Raw genomic sequence first — 17,474 nt, 5'->3', positions numbered from 1 at the left:
ATAATGGATGAAAGCTAGGCAAAATGGGTGCAGGCCTGAGAACACCGGCTGTCTTCAAAATGGCCCCTTGCCCACCAGCACATGGCCAGGCCCTGCCTATACCAGCACTCAAAATGGGCCCCACCCACAGGGCCAGTCCCCAACAACACCCCCAAAAATCGAAAAACACATAAAAATCACCACAATCCCATGCCATCCATGCCCTCAATGATGTTTAAATACAAGACACTCCTACAGAAAGACTAGGCCCATGCACCACTGAGTACCCCTGGGCATAATGCTTGAAAGCTAGGCAAAATGGATGCATGTCTGAGAACACTGCCTGCCTTCAAAATGGCCCCTTGCCCCGCAGCACATGGCCAGGCCCTGCCTGTACCAGCACTCAAAATGGCCCCCACCCACATGGCCAGTCCCCAACAACACCCCCAAAAATCGAAAAACACATAAAAATCACCACAATCCCATGCCATCCATGCCCTCAATGATGTTTAAATTCAAGACACCCCACAGAAAGACTAGGCCCATGCACCACTGAGTACCCCTGTGCATAATGGATGAAAGCTAGGCAAAATGGGTGCAGGCTTGAGAACTCTGCCTGCCTTCAAAATGGCCCCTTGCCCCCCAGCACATGGCAAGGCCCTGCCTGTACCAGCACTGAAAATAGCCCCACCCACATGGCCAGGCCCTGCCTGTACCAGCACTCAAAATGGCCCCCACCCACATGGCCAGTCCCCAACAACACCCCCAAAAATCGAAAAACACATAAAAATCACCACAATCCCATGCCATCCATGCCCTCAATGATGTTTAAATTCAAGACGTCCCACAGAAAGACTAGGCCCATGCACCACTGAGTACCCCTGTGCATAATGAATGAAAGCTAGGCAAAATGGGTGCAGGCCTGAGAACACTGCCTGCCTTCAAAATGGCCCCTTGCCCCCCAGCACATGGCAAGACCCTGCCTGTACCAGCACTCAAAATGGCCCCACCCACATGGCCAGTCCCAACAACACCCCCAAAAATCGAAAAACACATAAAAATCACCACAATCCCATGCCATCCATGCCCTCAATGATGTTTAAATTCAAGACACCCCACAGAAAGACTAGTCCCATGCACCACTGAGTACCCCTGGACATAATGGATGAAAGCTAGGAAAAATGGGTGTAGGCCTGAGAACACTGCCTGCCTTCAAAATGGCCCCTTGCCCCCCAGCACATGGCCAGGCCCTGCCTGAACCAGCACTCAAAATGGCCCCCACCTACATGGCCATTCCCAACAACACCCCCAAAAATCGAAAAACACATACAAATCACCACAATCCCATGCCATCCATGGCCTCAATGATGTTTAAATTCAAGACACCCCACAGAAAGACTAGGCCCATGCACCACTGAGTACCCCTGGGCATAATAGATGAAAGCTAGGCAAAATGGGTGCAGGCCTGAGAACACTGCCTGCCTTCAAAATGGCCCCTTGCCCCCCAGCACATGGCCAGGCCCTGCCTGTACCAGCACTCAAAAAGGCCCCCACCCACATGGCCAGTCCCAACAACACCCCCAAAAATCGAAAAACACATACAAATCACCACAATCCCATGCCATCCATGCCCTTAATGATGTTTACATTCAAGACACCCAACTGAAAGACTAGGCCCATGCACCACTGAGTACCCCTGGGCATAATTGATGAAAGCTAGGCAAAATGGGTGCAGGCCTGAGAACACTGCCTGCCTTCAAAATGGCACCTTGCCCCCCAGCACATGGCCTGGCCCTGCCTGTACCAGCACTCAAAATGGTCCCACCCAAATGGCCAGTCCCAACAACACCCCCAAAAATCGAAAAACACATAAAAATCACCACAATCCCATGCCATCCATGCCCTCAATGATGTTTAAATTCAAGACACCCCACAGAAGGACTAGGCCCATGCACCACTGAGTACCCCTGGGCATAATGGATGAAAGCTAGGCAAAATGGGTGCAGGCCTGAGAACACTGCCTGTCTTTAAAATGGCCCCTTGCCCCCCAGCACATGGCCAGGCCCTGCCTGTACCAGCACTCGAAATGGGCCCCACCCACAGGGCCAGTCCCCAACAACACCCCCAAAAATAGAAAAACACATAAAAATCACCACAATCCCATGCCATCCATGCCCTCAATGATGTTTAAATTCAAGACACTCCTACAGAAAGACTAGGCCCATGCACCACTGAGTATCCCTGGGCATAATGGATGAAAGCTAGGAAAAATGGGTGTAGGCCTGAGAACACTGCCTGCCTTCAAAATGGCCCCTTGCCCCCCAGCACATGGCCAGGCCCTGCCTGTACCAGCACTCAAAATGGCCCCCACCCACATGGCCAGTCCCCAACAACACCCCTAAAAATCGAAAAACACATACAAATCACCACAATCCCATGCCATCCATGCCCTCAATGATGTTTAAATTCAAGACACCCCACAGAAAGACTAGGCCCATGCACCACTGAGTACCCCTGGGCATAATGGATGAAAGCTAGGCAAAATGGGTGCAGGCCTGAGAACACTGCCTGCCTTCAAAATGGCCCCTTGCCCCCCAGCACATGGCATGGCCCTACCTGTACCAGCACTCAAAATGGCCCCACCCAAATGGCCAGTCCCAACAACACCCCCAAAAATCGAAAAGCACATAAAAATCACCACAATCCCATGCCATCCATGCCCTCAATGATGTTTAAATTCAAGACACCCCACAGAAGGACTAGGCCCATGCACCACTGAGTACCCCTGGGCATAATGGATGAAAGCTAGGCAAAATGGGTGCAGGCCTGAGAACACCGGCTGTCTTCAAAATGGCCCCTTGCCCACCAGCACATGGCCAGGCCCTGCCTGTACCAGCACTCAAAATGGGCCCCACCCACAGGGCCAGTCCCCAACAACACCCCCAAAAATCGAAAAACACATAAAAATCACCACAATCCCATGCCATCCATGCCCTCAATGATGTTTAAATACAAGACACTCCTACAGAAAGACTAGGCCCATGCACCACTGAGTACCCCTGGGCATAATGCTTGAAAGCTAGGCAAAATGGATGCATGTCTGAGAACACTGCCTGCCTTCAAAATGGCCCCTTACCCCGCAGCACATGGCCAGGCCCTGCCTGTACCAGCACTCAAAATGGCCCCCACCCACATGGCCAGTCCCCAACAACACCCCCAAAAATCGAAAAACACATAAAAATCACCACAATCCCATGCCATCCATGCCCTCAATGATGTTTAAATTCAAGACACCCCACAGAAAGACTAGGCCCATGCACCACTGAGTACCCCTGTGCATAATGAATGAAAGCTAGGCAAAATGGGTGCAGGCCTGAGAACACTGCCTGCCTTCAAAATGGCCCCTTGCCCCCCAGCACATGGCAAGACCCTGCCTGTACCAGCACTCAAAATGGCCCCCACCTACATGGCCATTCCCAACAACACCCCCAAAAATCGAAAAACACATACAAATCACCACAATCCCATGCCATCCATGGCCTCAATGATGTTTAAATTCAAGACACCCCACAGAAAGACTAGGCCCATGCACCACTGAGTACCCCTGGGCATAATAGATGAAAGCTAGGCAAAATGGGTGCAGGCCTGAGAACACTGCCTGCCTTCAAAATGGCCCCTTGCCCCCCAGCACATTGCCAGGCCCTGCCTGTACCAGCACTCAAAAAGGCCCCCACCCACATGGCCAGTCCCAACAACACCCCCAAAAATCGAAAAACACATACAAATCACCACAATCCCATGCCATCCATGCCCTTAATGATGTTTACATTCAAGACACCCAACTGAAAGACTAGGCCCATGCACCACTGAGTACCCCTGGGCATAATGGATGAAAGCTAGGCAAAATGGGTGCAGGCCTGAGAACACTGCCTGCCTTCAAAATGGCACCTTGCCCCCCAGCACATGGCCTGGCCCTGCCTGTACCAGCACTCAAAATGGTCCCACCCAAATGGCCAGTCCCAACAACACCCCCAAAAATCGAAAAACACATAAAAATCACCACAATCCCATGCCATCCATGCCCTCAATGATGTTTAAATTCAAGACACCCCACAGAAGGACTAGGCCCATGCACCACTGAGTACCCCTGGGCATAATGGATGGAAGCTAGGCAAAATGGGTGCAGGCCTGAGAACACTGCCTGTCTTTAAAATGGCCCCTTGCCCCCCAGCACATGGCCAGGCCCTGCCTGTACCAGCACTCGAAATGGGCCCCACCCACAGGGCCAGTCCCCAACAACACCCCCAAAAATAGAAAAACACATAAAAATCACCACAATCCCATGCCATCCATGCCCTCAATGATGTTTAAATTCAAGACACTCCTACAGAAAGACTAGGCCCATGCACCACTGAGTACCCCTGGGCATAATGCTTGATAGCTAGGGAAAATGGATGCATGTCTGAGAACACTGCCTGCCTTCAAAATGGCCCCTTGCCCCGCAGCACATGGCCAGGCCCTGCCTGTACCAGCACTCAAAATGGCCCCCACCCACATGGCCAGTCCCCAACAACACCCCCAAAAATCGAAAAACACATAAAAATCACCACAATCCCATGCCATCCATGCCCTCAATGATGTTTAAATTCAAGACACCCCACAGAAAGACTAGTCCCATGCACCACTGAGTACCCCTGGGCATAATGGATGAAAGCTAGGAAAAATGGGTGTAGGCCTGAGAACACTGCCTGCCTTCAAAATGGCCCCTTGCCCCCCAGCACATGGCAAGGCCCTGCCTGTACCAGCACTGAAAATAGCCCCACCCACATGGCCAGGCCCTGCCTGTACCAGCACTCAAAATGGCCCCCACCCACATGGCCAGTCCCCAACAACACCCCCAAAAATCGAAAAACACATAAAAATCACCACAATCCCATGCCATCCATGCCCTCAATGATGTTTAAATTCAAGACACCCCACAGAAAGACTAGTCCCATGCACCACTGAGTACCCCTGGGCATAATGGATGAAAGCTAGGAAAAATGGGTGTAGGCCTGAGAACACTGCCTGCCTTCAAAATGGCCCCTTGCCCCCCAGCACATGGCCAGGCCCTGCCTGTACCAGCACTCAAAATGGCCCCCACCCACATGACCAGTCCCCAACAACACCCCTAAAAATCGAAAAACACATACAAATCACCACAATCCCATGCCATCCATGCCCTCAATGATGTTTAAATTCAAGACACCCCACAGAAAGACTAGGCCCATGCACCACTGAGTACCCCTGGGCATAATGGATGAAAGCTAGGCAAAATGGGTGCAGGCCTGAGAACACTGCCTGCCTTCAAAATGGCCCCTTGCCCCCCAGCACATGGCATGGCCCTACCTGTACCAGCACTCAAAATGGCCCCACCCAAATGGCCAGTCCCAACAACACCCCCAAAAATCGAAAAGCACATAAAAATCACCACAATCCCATGCCATCCATGCCCTCAATGATGTTTAAATTCAAGACACCCCACAGAAGGACTAGGCCCATGCACCACTGAGTACCCCTGGGCATAATGGATGAAAGCTAGGCAAAATGGGTGCAGGCCTGAGAACACCGGCTGTCTTCAAAATGGCCCCTTTCCCACCAGCACATGGCCAGGCCCTGCCTGTACCAGCACTCAAAATGGGCCCCACCCACAGGGCCATTCCCCAACAACACCCCCAAAAATCGAAAAACACATAAAAATCACCACAATCCCATGCCATCCATGCCCTCAATGATGTTTAAATACAAGACACTCCTACAGAAAGACTAGGCCCATGCACCACTGAGTACCCCTGGGCATAATGCTTGAAAGCTAGGCAAAATGGATGCATGTCTGAGAACACTGCCTGCCTTCAAAATGGCCCCTTGCCCCGCAGCACATGGCCAGGCCCTGCCTGTACCAGCACTCAAAATGGCCCCCACCCAAATGGCCAGTCCCCAACAACACCCCCAAAAATCGAAAAACACATAAAAAATCACCACAATCCCATGCCATCCATGCCCTCAATGATGTTTAAATTCAAGACACCCCACAGAAAGACTAGGCCCATGCACCACTGAGTACCCCTGTGCATAATGAATGAAAGCTATGCAAAATGGGTGCAGGCCTGAGAACACTGCCTGCATTCAAAATGGCCCCTTGCCCCCCAGCACATGGCAAGACCCTGCCTGTACCAGCACTCAAAATGGCCCCACCCACATGGCCAGTCCCAACAACACCCCCAAAAATCGAAAAACACATAAAAATCACCACAATCCCATGCCATCCATGCCCTCAATGATGTTTAAATTCAAGACACCCCACAGAAAGACTAGTCCCATGCACCACTGAGTAAACCTGGGCATAATGGATGAAAGCTAGGAAAAATTGGTGTAGGCCTGAGAACACTGCCTGCCTTCAAAATGGCCCCTTGCCCCCCAGCACATGGCCAGGCCCTGCCTGAACCAGCACTCAAAATGGCCCCCACCTACATGGCCATTCCCAACAACACCCCCAAAAATCGAAAAACACATACAAATCACCACAATCCCATGCCATCCATGGCCTCAATGATGTTTAAATTCAAGACACCCCACAGAAAGACTAGGCCCATGCACCACTGAGTACCCCTGGGCATAATAGATGAAAGCTAGGCAAAATGGGTGCAGGCCTGAGAACACTGCCTGCCTTCAAAATGGCCCCTTGCCCCCCAGCACATGGCCAGGCCCTGCCTGTACCAGCACTCAAAAAGGCCCCCACCCACATGGCCAGTCCCAACAACACCCCCAAAAATCGAAAAACACATACAAATCACCACAATCCCATGCCATCCATGCCCTTAATGATGTTTACATTCAAGACACCCAACTGAAAGACTAGGCCCATGCACCACTGAGTACCCCTGGGCATAATGGATGAAAGCTAGGCAAAATGGGTGCAGGCCTGAGAACACTGCCTGCCTTCAAAATGGCACCTTGCCCCCCAGCACATGGCCTGGCCCTGCCTGTACCAGCACTCAAAATGGTCCCACCCAAATGGCCAGTCCCAACAACACCCCCAAAAATCGAAAAACACATAAAAATCACCACAATCCCATGCCATCCATGCCCTCAATGATGTTTAAATTCAAGACACCCCACAGAAGGACTAGGCCCATGCACCACTGAGTACCCCTGGGCATAATGGATGAAAGCTAGGCAAAATGGGTGCAGGCCTGAGAACACTGCCTGTCTTTAAAATGGCCCCTTGCCCCCCAGCACATGGCCAGGCCCTGCCTGTACCAGCACTCGAAATGGGCCCCACCCACAGGGCCAGTCCCCAACAACACCCCCAAAAATAGAAAAACACATAAAAATCACCACAATCCCATGCCATCCATGCCCTCAATGATGTTTAAATTCAAGACACTCCTACAGAAAGACTAGGCCCATGCACCACTGAGTACCCCTGGGCATAATGCTTGATAGCTAGGGAAAATGGATGCATGTCTGAGAACACTGCCTGCCTTCAAAATGGCCCCTTGCTCCGCAGCACATGGCCAGGCCCTGCCTGTACCAGCACTCAAAATGGCCCCCACCCACATGGCCAGTCCCCAACAACACCCCCAAAAATCGAAAAACACATAAAAATCACCACAATCCCATGCCATCCATGCCCTCAATGATGTTTAAATTCAAGACACCCCACAGAAAGACTAGGCCCATGCACCACTGAGTACCCCTGTGCATAATGAATGAAAGCTAGGCAAAATGGGTGCAGGCCTGAGAACACTGCCTGCCTTCAAAATGGCCCCTTGCCCCCCAGCACATGGCAAGACCCTGCCTGTACCAGCACTCAAAATGGCCCCACCCACATGGCCAGTCCCAACAACACCCCCAAAAATCGAAAAACACATAAAAATCACCACAATCCAATGCCATCCATGCCCTCAATGATGTTTAAATTCACGACACCGCACAGAAAGACTAGGCCTATGCACCACTGAGTACCCCTGGGCATAATGGATGAAAGCTAGGCAAAATGGGTGCAGGCCCGAGAACACTGCCTGCCTTCAAAATGGCCCCTTGCCCCCAAGCACATGGCCAGGCCCTGCCTGTACCAGCACTCAAAATGGCCCCCACCAACATGGCCAGTCCCCAACAACACCCCCAAAAATCGAAAAACACATAAAAATCACCACAATCCCATGCCATCCATGCCCTCAATGATGTTTAAATTCAAGACACCCAACAGAAAGACTAGGCCCATGCACCACTGAGTACCCCTGGGCATAATGGATGAAAGCTAGGCAAAATGGGTGCAGGCCCGAGAACACTGCCTGCCTTCAAACTGGCCCCTTGCCCCCAAGCACATGGCCAGGCCCTGCCTGTACCAGCACTCAAACTGGCCCCCACCCACATGGCCAGTCCCCAACAACACCCCCAAAAATCGAAAAGCACATAAAAATCACCACAATCCCATGCCATCCATGCCCTCAATGATGTTTAAATTCAAGACACCCCACAGAAAGACTAGTCCCATGCACCACTGTGTACCCCTGGGCATAATGGATGAAAGCTAGGCAAAATGGGTGTAGGCCTGAGAACACTGCCTGCCTTCAAAATGGCCCCTTGCCCCCCAGCACATGGCCAGGCCCTGCCTGTACCAGCACTCAAAATTGCCCCCACCCACATGGCCGGTCCCCAACAACACCCCCAAAAATCGAAAAACACATAAAAATCACCACAATCCCATGCCATCCATGCCCTCAATGATGTTTAAATTCAAGACACCCCACAGAAGGACTAGGCCCATGCACCACTGAGTACCCCTGGGCATAATGGATGAAAGCTAGGCAAAATGGGTGCAGGCCTGAGAACACTGCCTGTCTTTAAAATGGCCCCTTGCCCCCCAGCACATGGCCAGGCCCTGCCTGTACCAGCACTCGAAATGGGCCCCACCCACAGGGCCAGTCCCCAACAACACCCCCAAAAATAGAAAAACACATAAAAATCACCACAATCCCATGCCATCCATGCCCTCAATGATGTTTAAATTCAAGACACTCCTACAGAAAGACTAGGCCCATGCACCACTGAGTACCCCTGGGCATAATGCTTGAAAGCTAGGCAAAATGGATGCATGTCTGAGAACACTGCCTGCCTTCAAAATGGCCCCTTGCCCCGCAGCACATGGCCAGGCCCTGCCTGTACCAGCACTCAAAATGGCCCCCACCCACATGGCCAGTCCCCAACAACACCCCCAAAAATCAAAAAACACATAAAAATCACCACAATCCCATGCCATCCATGCCCTCAATGATGTTTAAATTCAAGACACCCCACAGAAAGACTAGGCCCATGCACCACTGAGTACCCCTGGGCATAATGGATGAAAGCTAGGCAAAATGGGTGCAGGCCCGAGAACACTGCCTGCCTTCAAAATGGCCCCTTGCCCCCAAGCACATGGCCAGGCCCTGCCTGTACCAGCACTCAAAATGGCCCCCACCCACATGGCCAGACCCCAACAACACCCCCAAAAATCGAAAAACACATAAAAATCACCACAATCCCATGCCATCCATGCCCTCAATGATGTTTAAATTCAAGACACCCAACAGAAAGACTAGGCCCATGCACCACTGAGTACCCCTGGGCATAATAGATGAAAGCTAGGCAAAATGGGTGCAGGCCTGAGAACACTGCCTGTCTTCAAAATGGCCCCTTGCCCCCCAGCACATGGCCAGGCCCTGCCTGTACCAGCACTCAAAATGGGCCCCACCCACAGGGCCAGTCCCCAACAACACCCCCAAAAATCGAAAAACACATAAAATCACCACAATCCCATGCCATCCATGCCCTCAATGATGTTTAAATTCAAGACACCCCACAGAAAGACTAGTCCCATGCACCACTGAGTATCCCTGGGCATAATGGATGAAAGCTAGGAAAAATGGGTGTAGGCCTGAGAACACTGCCTGCCTTCAAAATGGCCCCTTGCCCCCCAGCACATGGCCAGGCCCTGCCTGTACCAGCACTCAAAATGGCCCCCACCCACATGGCCAGTCCCCAACAACACCCCTAAAAATCGAAAAACACATACAAATCACCACAATCCCATGCCATCCATGCCCTCAATGATGTTTAAATTCAAGACACCCCACAGAAAGACTAGGCCCATGCACCACTGAGTACCCCTGGGCATAATGGATGAAAGCTAGGCAAAATGGGTGCAGGCCTGAGAACACTGCCTGCCTTCAAAATGGCCCCTTGCCCCCCAGCACATGGCATGGCCCTACCTGTACCAGCACTCAAAATGGCCCCACCCAAATGGCCAGTCCCAACAACACCCCCAAAAATCGAAAAGCACATAAAAATCACCACAATCCCATGCCATCCATGCCCTCAATGATGTTTAAATTTAAGACACCCCACAGAAGGACTAGGCCCATGCACCACTGAGTACCCCTGGGCATAATGGATGAAAGCTAGGCAAAATGGGTGCAGGCCTGAGAACACCGGCTGTCTTCAAAATGGCCCCTTGCCCACCAGCACATGGCCAGGCCCTGCCTGTACCAGCACTCAAAATGGGCCCCACCCACAGGGCCAGTCCCCAACAACACCCCCAAAAATCGAAAAACACATAAAAATCACCACAATCCCATGCCATCCATGCCCTCAATGATGTTTAAATACAAGACACTCCTACAGAAAGACTAGGCCCATGCACCACTGAGTACCCCTGGGCATAATGCTTGAAAGCTAGGCAAAATGGATGCATGTCTGAGAACACTGCCTGCCTTCAAAATGGCCCCTTACCCCGCAGCACATGGCCAGGCCCTGCCTGTACCAGCACTCAAAATGGCCCCCACCCACATGGCCAGTCCCCAACAACACCCCCAAAAATCGAAAAACACATACAAATCACCACAATCCCATGCCATCCATGGCCTCAATGATGTTTAAATTCAAGACACCCCACAGAAAGACTAGGCCCATGCACCACTGAGTACCCCTGGGCATAATAGATGAAAGCTAGGCAAAATGGGTGCAGGCCTGAGAACACTGCCTGCCTTCAAAATGGCCCCTTGCCCCCCAGCACATGGCCAGGCCCTGCCTGTACCAGCACTCAAAAAGGCCCCCACCCACATGGCCAGTCCCAACAACACCCCCAAAAATCGAAAAACACATACAAATCACCACAATCCCATGCCATCCATGCCCTTAATGATGTTTACATTCAAGACACCCAACTGAAAGACTAGGCCCATGCACCACTGAGTACCCCTGGGCATAATGGATGAAAGCTAGGCAAAATGGGTGCAGGCCTGAGAACACTGCCTGCCTTCAAAATGGCACCTTGCCCCCCAGCACATGGCCTGGCCCTGCCTGTACCAGCACTCAAAATGGTCCCACCCAAATGGCCAGTCCCAACAACACCCCCAAAAATCGAAAAACACATAAAAATCACCACAATCCCATGCCATCCATGCCCTCAATGATGTTTAAATTCAAGACACCCCACAGAAGGACTAGGCCCATGCACCACTGAGTACCCCTGGGCATAATGGATGAAAGCTAGGCAAAATGGGTGCAGGCCTGAGAACACTGCCTGTCTTTAAAATGGCCCCTTGCCCCCCAGCACATGGCCAGGCCCTGCCTGTACCAGCACTCGAAATGGGCCCCACCCACAGGGCCAGTCCCCAACAACACCCCCAAAAATAGAAAAACACATAAAAATCACCACAATCCCATGCCATCCATGCCCTCAATGATGTTTAAATTCAAGACACTCCTACAGAAAGACTAGGCCCATGCACCACTGAGTACCCCTGGGCATAATGCTTGATAGCTAGGGAAAATGGATGCATGTCTGAGAACACTGCCTGCCTTCAAAATGGCCCCTTGCCCCGCAGCACATGGCCAGGCCCTGCCTGTACCAGCACTCAAAATGGCCCCCACCCACATGGCCAGTCCCCAACAACACCCCCAAAAATCGAAAAACACATAAAAATCACCACAATCCCATGCCATCCATGCCCTCAGTGATGTTTAAATTCAAGACACCCCACAGAAAGACTAGTCCCATGCACCACTGAGTACCCCTGGGCATAATGGATGAAAGCTAGGAAAAATGGGTGTAGGCCTGAGAACACTGCCTGCCTTCAAAATGGCCCCTTGCCCCCCAGCACATGGCAAGGCCCTGCCTGTACCAGCACTGAAAATAGCCCCACCCACATGGCCAGGCCCTGCCTGTACAAGCACTCAAAATGGCCCCCACCCACATGGCCAGTCCCCAACAACACCCCCAAAAATCGAAAAACACATAAAAATCACCACAATCCCATGCCATCCATGCCCTCAATGATGTTTAAATTCAAGACACCCCACAGAAAGACTAGTCCCATGCACCACTGAGTACCCCTGGGCATAATGGATGAAAGCTAGGAAAAATGGGTGTAGGCCTGAGAACACTGCCTGCCTTCAAAATGGCCCCTTGCCCCCCAGCACATGGCCAGGCCCTGCCTGTACCAGCACTCAAAATGGCCCCCACCCACATGGCCAGTCCCCAACAACACCCCTAAAAATCGAAAAACACATACAAATCACCACAATCCCATGCCATCCATGCCCTCAATGATGTTTAAATTCAAGACACCCCACAGAAAGACTAGGCCCATGCACCACTGAGTACCCCTGGGCATAATGGATGAAAGCTAGGCAAAATGGGTGCAGGCCTGAGAACACTGCCTGCCTTCAAAATGGCCCCTTGCCCCCCAGCACATGGCATGGCCCTACCTGTACCAGCACTCAAAATGGCCCCACCCAAATGGCCAGTCCCAACAACACCCCCAAAAATCGAAAAGCACATAAAAATCACCACAATCCCATGCCATCCATGCCCTCAATGATGTTTAAATTCAAGACACCCCACAGAAGGACTAGGCCCATGCACCACTGAGTACCCCTGGGCATAATGGATGAAAGCTAGGCAAAATGGGTGCAGGCCTGAGAACACCGGCTGTCTTCAAAATGGCCCCTTGCCCACCAGCACATGGCCAGGCCCTGCCTGTACCAGCACTCAAAATGGGCCCCACCCACAGGGCCAGTCCCCAACAACACCCCCAAAAATCGAAAAACACATAAAAATCACCACAATCCCATGCCATCCATGCCCTCAATGATGTTTAAATACAAGACACTCCTACAGAAAGACTAGGCCCATGCACCACTGAGTACCCCTGGGCATAATGCTTGAAAGCTAGGCAAAATGGATGCATGTCTGAGAACACTGCCTGCCTTCAAAATGGCCCCTTGCCCCGCAGCACATGGCCAGGCCCTGCCTGTACCAGCACTCAAAATGGCCCCCACCCAAATGGCCAGTCCCCAACAACACCCCCAAAAATCGAAAAACACATAAAAAATCACCACAATCCCATGCCATCCATGCCCTCAATGATGTTTAAATTCAAGACACCCCACAGAAAGACTAGGCCCATGCACCACTGAGTACCCCTGTGCATAATGAATGAAAGCTAGGCAAAATGGGTGCAGGCCTGAGAACACTGCCTGCATTCAAAATGGCCCCTTGCCCCCCAGCACATGGCAAGACCCTGCCTGTACCAGCACTCAAAATGGCCCCACCCACATGGCCAGTCCCAACAACACCCCCAAAAATCGAAAAACACATAAAAATCACCACAATCCCATGCCATCCATGCCCTCAATGATGTTTAAATTCAAGACACCCCACAGAAAGACTAGTCCCATGCACCACTGAGTAAACCTGGGCATAATGGATGAAAGCTAGGAAAAATTGGTGTAGGCCTGAGAACACTGCCTGCCTTCAAAATGGCCCCTTGCCCCCCAGCACATGGCCAGGCCCTGCCTGAACCAGCACTCAAAATGGCCCCCACCTACATGGCCATTCCCAACAACACCCCCAAAAATCGAAAAACACATACAAATCACCACAATCCCATGCCATCCATGGCCTCAATGATGTTTAAATTCAAGACACCCCACAGAAAGACTAGGCCCATGCACCACTGAGTACCCCTGGGCATAATAGATGAAAGCTAGGCAAAATGGGTGCAGGCCTGAGAACACTGCCTGCCTTCAAAATGGCCCCTTGCTTCCCAGCACATGGCCAGGCCCTGCCTGTACCAGCACTCAAAAAGGCCCCCACCCACATGGCCAGTCCCAACAACACCCCCAAAAATCGAAAAACACATACAAATCACCACAATCCCATGCCATCCATGCCCTTAATGATGTTTACATTCAAGACACCCAACTGAAAGACTAGGCCCATGCACCACTGAGTACCCCTGGGCATAATGGATGAAAGCTAGGCAAAATGGGTGCAGGCCTGAGAACACTGCCTGCCTTCAAAATGGCACCTTGCCCCCCAGCACATGGCCTGGCCCTGCCTGTACCAGCACTCAAAATGGTCCCACCCAAATGGCCAGTCCCAACAACACCCCCAAAAATCGAAAAACACATAAAAATCACCACAATCCCATGCCATCCATGCCCTCAATGATGTTTAAATTCAAGACACCCCACAGAAGGACTAGGCCCATGCACCACTGAGTACCCCTGGGCATAATGGATGAAAGCTAGGCAAAATGGGTGCAGGCCTGAGAACACTGCCTGTCTTTAAAATGGCCCCTTGCCCCCCAGCACATGGCCAGGCCCTGCCTGTACCAGCACTCGAAATGGGCCCCACCCACAGGGCCAGTCCCCAACAACACCCCCAAAAATAGAAAAACACATAAAAATCACCACAATCCCATGCCATCCATGCCCTCAATGATGTTTAAATTCAAGACACTCCTACAGAAAGACTAGGCCCATGCACCACTGAGTACCCCTGGGCATAATGCTTGATAGCTAGGGAAAATGGATGCATGTCTGAGAACACTGCCTGCCTTCAAAATGGCCCCTTGCTCCGCAGCACATGGCCAGGCCCTGCCTGTACCAGCACTCAAAATGGCCCCCACCCACATGGCCAGTCCCCAACAACACCCCCAAAAATCGAAAAACACATAAAAATCACCACAATCCCATGCCATCCATGCCCTCAATGATGTTTAAATTCAAGACACCCCACAGAAAGACTAGGCCCATGCACCACTGAGTACCCCTGTGCATAATGAATGAAAGCTAGGCAAAATGGGTGCAGGCCTGAGAACACTGCCTGCCTTCAAAATGGCCCCTTGCCCCCCAGCACATGGCAAGACCCTGCCTGTACCAGCACTCAAAATGGCCCCACCCACATGGCCAGTCCCAACAACACCCCCAAAAATCGAAAAACACATAAAAATCACCACAATCCCATGCCATCCATGCCCTCAATGATGTTTAAATTCACGACACCGCACAGAAAGACTAGGCCTATGCACCACTGAGTACCCCTGGGCATAATGGATGAAAGCTAGGCAAAATGGGTGCAGGCCCGAGAACACTGCCTGCCTTCAAAATGGCCCCTTGCCCCCAAGCACATGGCCAGGCCCTGCCTGTACCAGCACTCAAAATTGCCCCCACCAACATGGCCAGTCCCCAACAACACCCCCAAAAATCGAAAAACACATAAAAATCACCACAATCCCATGCCATCCATGCCCTCAATGATGTTTAAATTCAAGACACCCAACAGAAAGACTAGGCCCATGCACCACTGAGTACCCCTGGGCATAATGGATGAAAGCTAGGCAAAATGGGTGCAGGCCCGAGAACACTGCCTGCCTTCAAACTGGCCCCTTGCCCCCAAGCACATGGCCAGGCCCTGCCTGTACCAGCACTCAAACTGGCCCCCACCCACATGGCCAGTCCCCAACAACACCCCCAAAAATCGAAAAGCACATAAAAATCACCACAATCCCATGCCATCCATGCCCTCAATGATGTTTAAATTCAAGACACCCCACAGAAAGACTAGTCCCATGCACCACTGTGTACCCCTGGGCATAATGGATGAAAGCTAGGCAAAATGGGTGTAGGCCTGAGAACACTGCCTGCCTTCAAAATGGCCCCTTGCCCCCCAGCACATGGCCAGGCCCTGCCTGTACCAGCACTCAAAATTGCCCCCACCCACATGGCCGGTCCCCAACAACACCCCCAAAAATCGAAAAACACATAAAAATCACCACAATCCCATGCCATCCATGCCCTCAATGATGTTTAAATTCAAGACACCCCACAGAAGGACTAGGCCCATGCACCACTGAGTACCCCTGGGCATAATGGATGAAAGCTAGGCAAAATGGGTGCAGGCCTGAGAACACTGCCTGTCTTTAAAATGGCCCCTTGCCCCCCAGCACATGGCCAGGCCCTGCCTGTACCAGCACTCGAAATGGGCCCCACCCACAGGGCCAGTCCCCAACAACACCCCCAAAAATAGAAAAACACATAAAAATCACCACAATCCCATGCCATCCATGCCCTCAATGATGTTTAAATTCAAGACACTCCTACAGAAAGACTAGGCCCATGCACCACTGAGTACCCCTGGGCATAATGCTTGAAAGCTAGGCAAAATGGATGCATGTCTGAGAACACTGCCTGCCTTCAAAATGGCCCCTTGCCCCGCAGCACATGGCCAGGCCCTGCCTGTACCAGCACTCAAAATGGCCCCCACCCACATGGCCAGTCCCCAACAACACCCCCAAAAATCAAAAAACACATAAAAATCACCACAATCCCATGCCATCCATGCCCTCAATGATGTTTAAATTCAAGACACCCCACAGAAAGACTAGGCCCATGCACCACTGAGTACCCCTGGGCATAATGGATGAAAGCTAGGCAAAATGGGTGCAGGCCCGAGAACACTGCCTGCCTTCAAAATGGCCCCTTGCCCCCAAGCACATGGCCAGGCCCTGCCTGTACCAGCACTCAAAATGGCCCCCACCCACATGGCCAGTCCCCAACAACACCCCCAAAAATCGAAAAACACATAAAAATCACCACAATCCCATGCCATCCATGCCCTCAATGATGTTTAAATTCAAGACACCCAACAGAAAGACTAGGCCCATGCACCACTGAGTACCCCTGGGCATAATAGATGAAAGCTAGGCAAAATGGGTGCAGGCCTGAGAACACTGCCTGCCTTCAAAATGGCCCCATGCCTCCCAGCACATGGCCAGGCCCTGCCTGTACCAGCACTCAAATAGGCCCCCACCCACATGGCCAGTCCCAACTGCACCCCCAAAAATCGAAAAACACATAAAAATCACCACAATCCCATACCATCCATGCCCTCAATGATGTTTAAATTCAAGACACCCCACAGAAAGACTAGGCCCATGCACCACTGAGTACCCCTGGGCATAATGGAAAAAAGCTAGGCAAAATGAGTGCAGGCCTGAGAACACTGCCTGTCTTCAAAATGGCCCCTTGCCCCCCAGCACATGGCCAGGCCCTGCCTGTACCAGCACTCAAAAAGGCCCCCACCCACATGGCCAGTCCCAACAACACCCCCAAAAATCGAA

Source organism: Lissotriton vulgaris, unplaced genomic scaffold (assembly GCF_964263255.1).
Source record: "Lissotriton vulgaris unplaced genomic scaffold, aLisVul1.2 SCAFFOLD_578, whole genome shotgun sequence".
NCBI lineage: Eukaryota > Metazoa > Chordata > Amphibia > Caudata > Salamandridae > Lissotriton > Lissotriton vulgaris.
Note: the sequence above shows the minus strand (reverse complement) of the source record.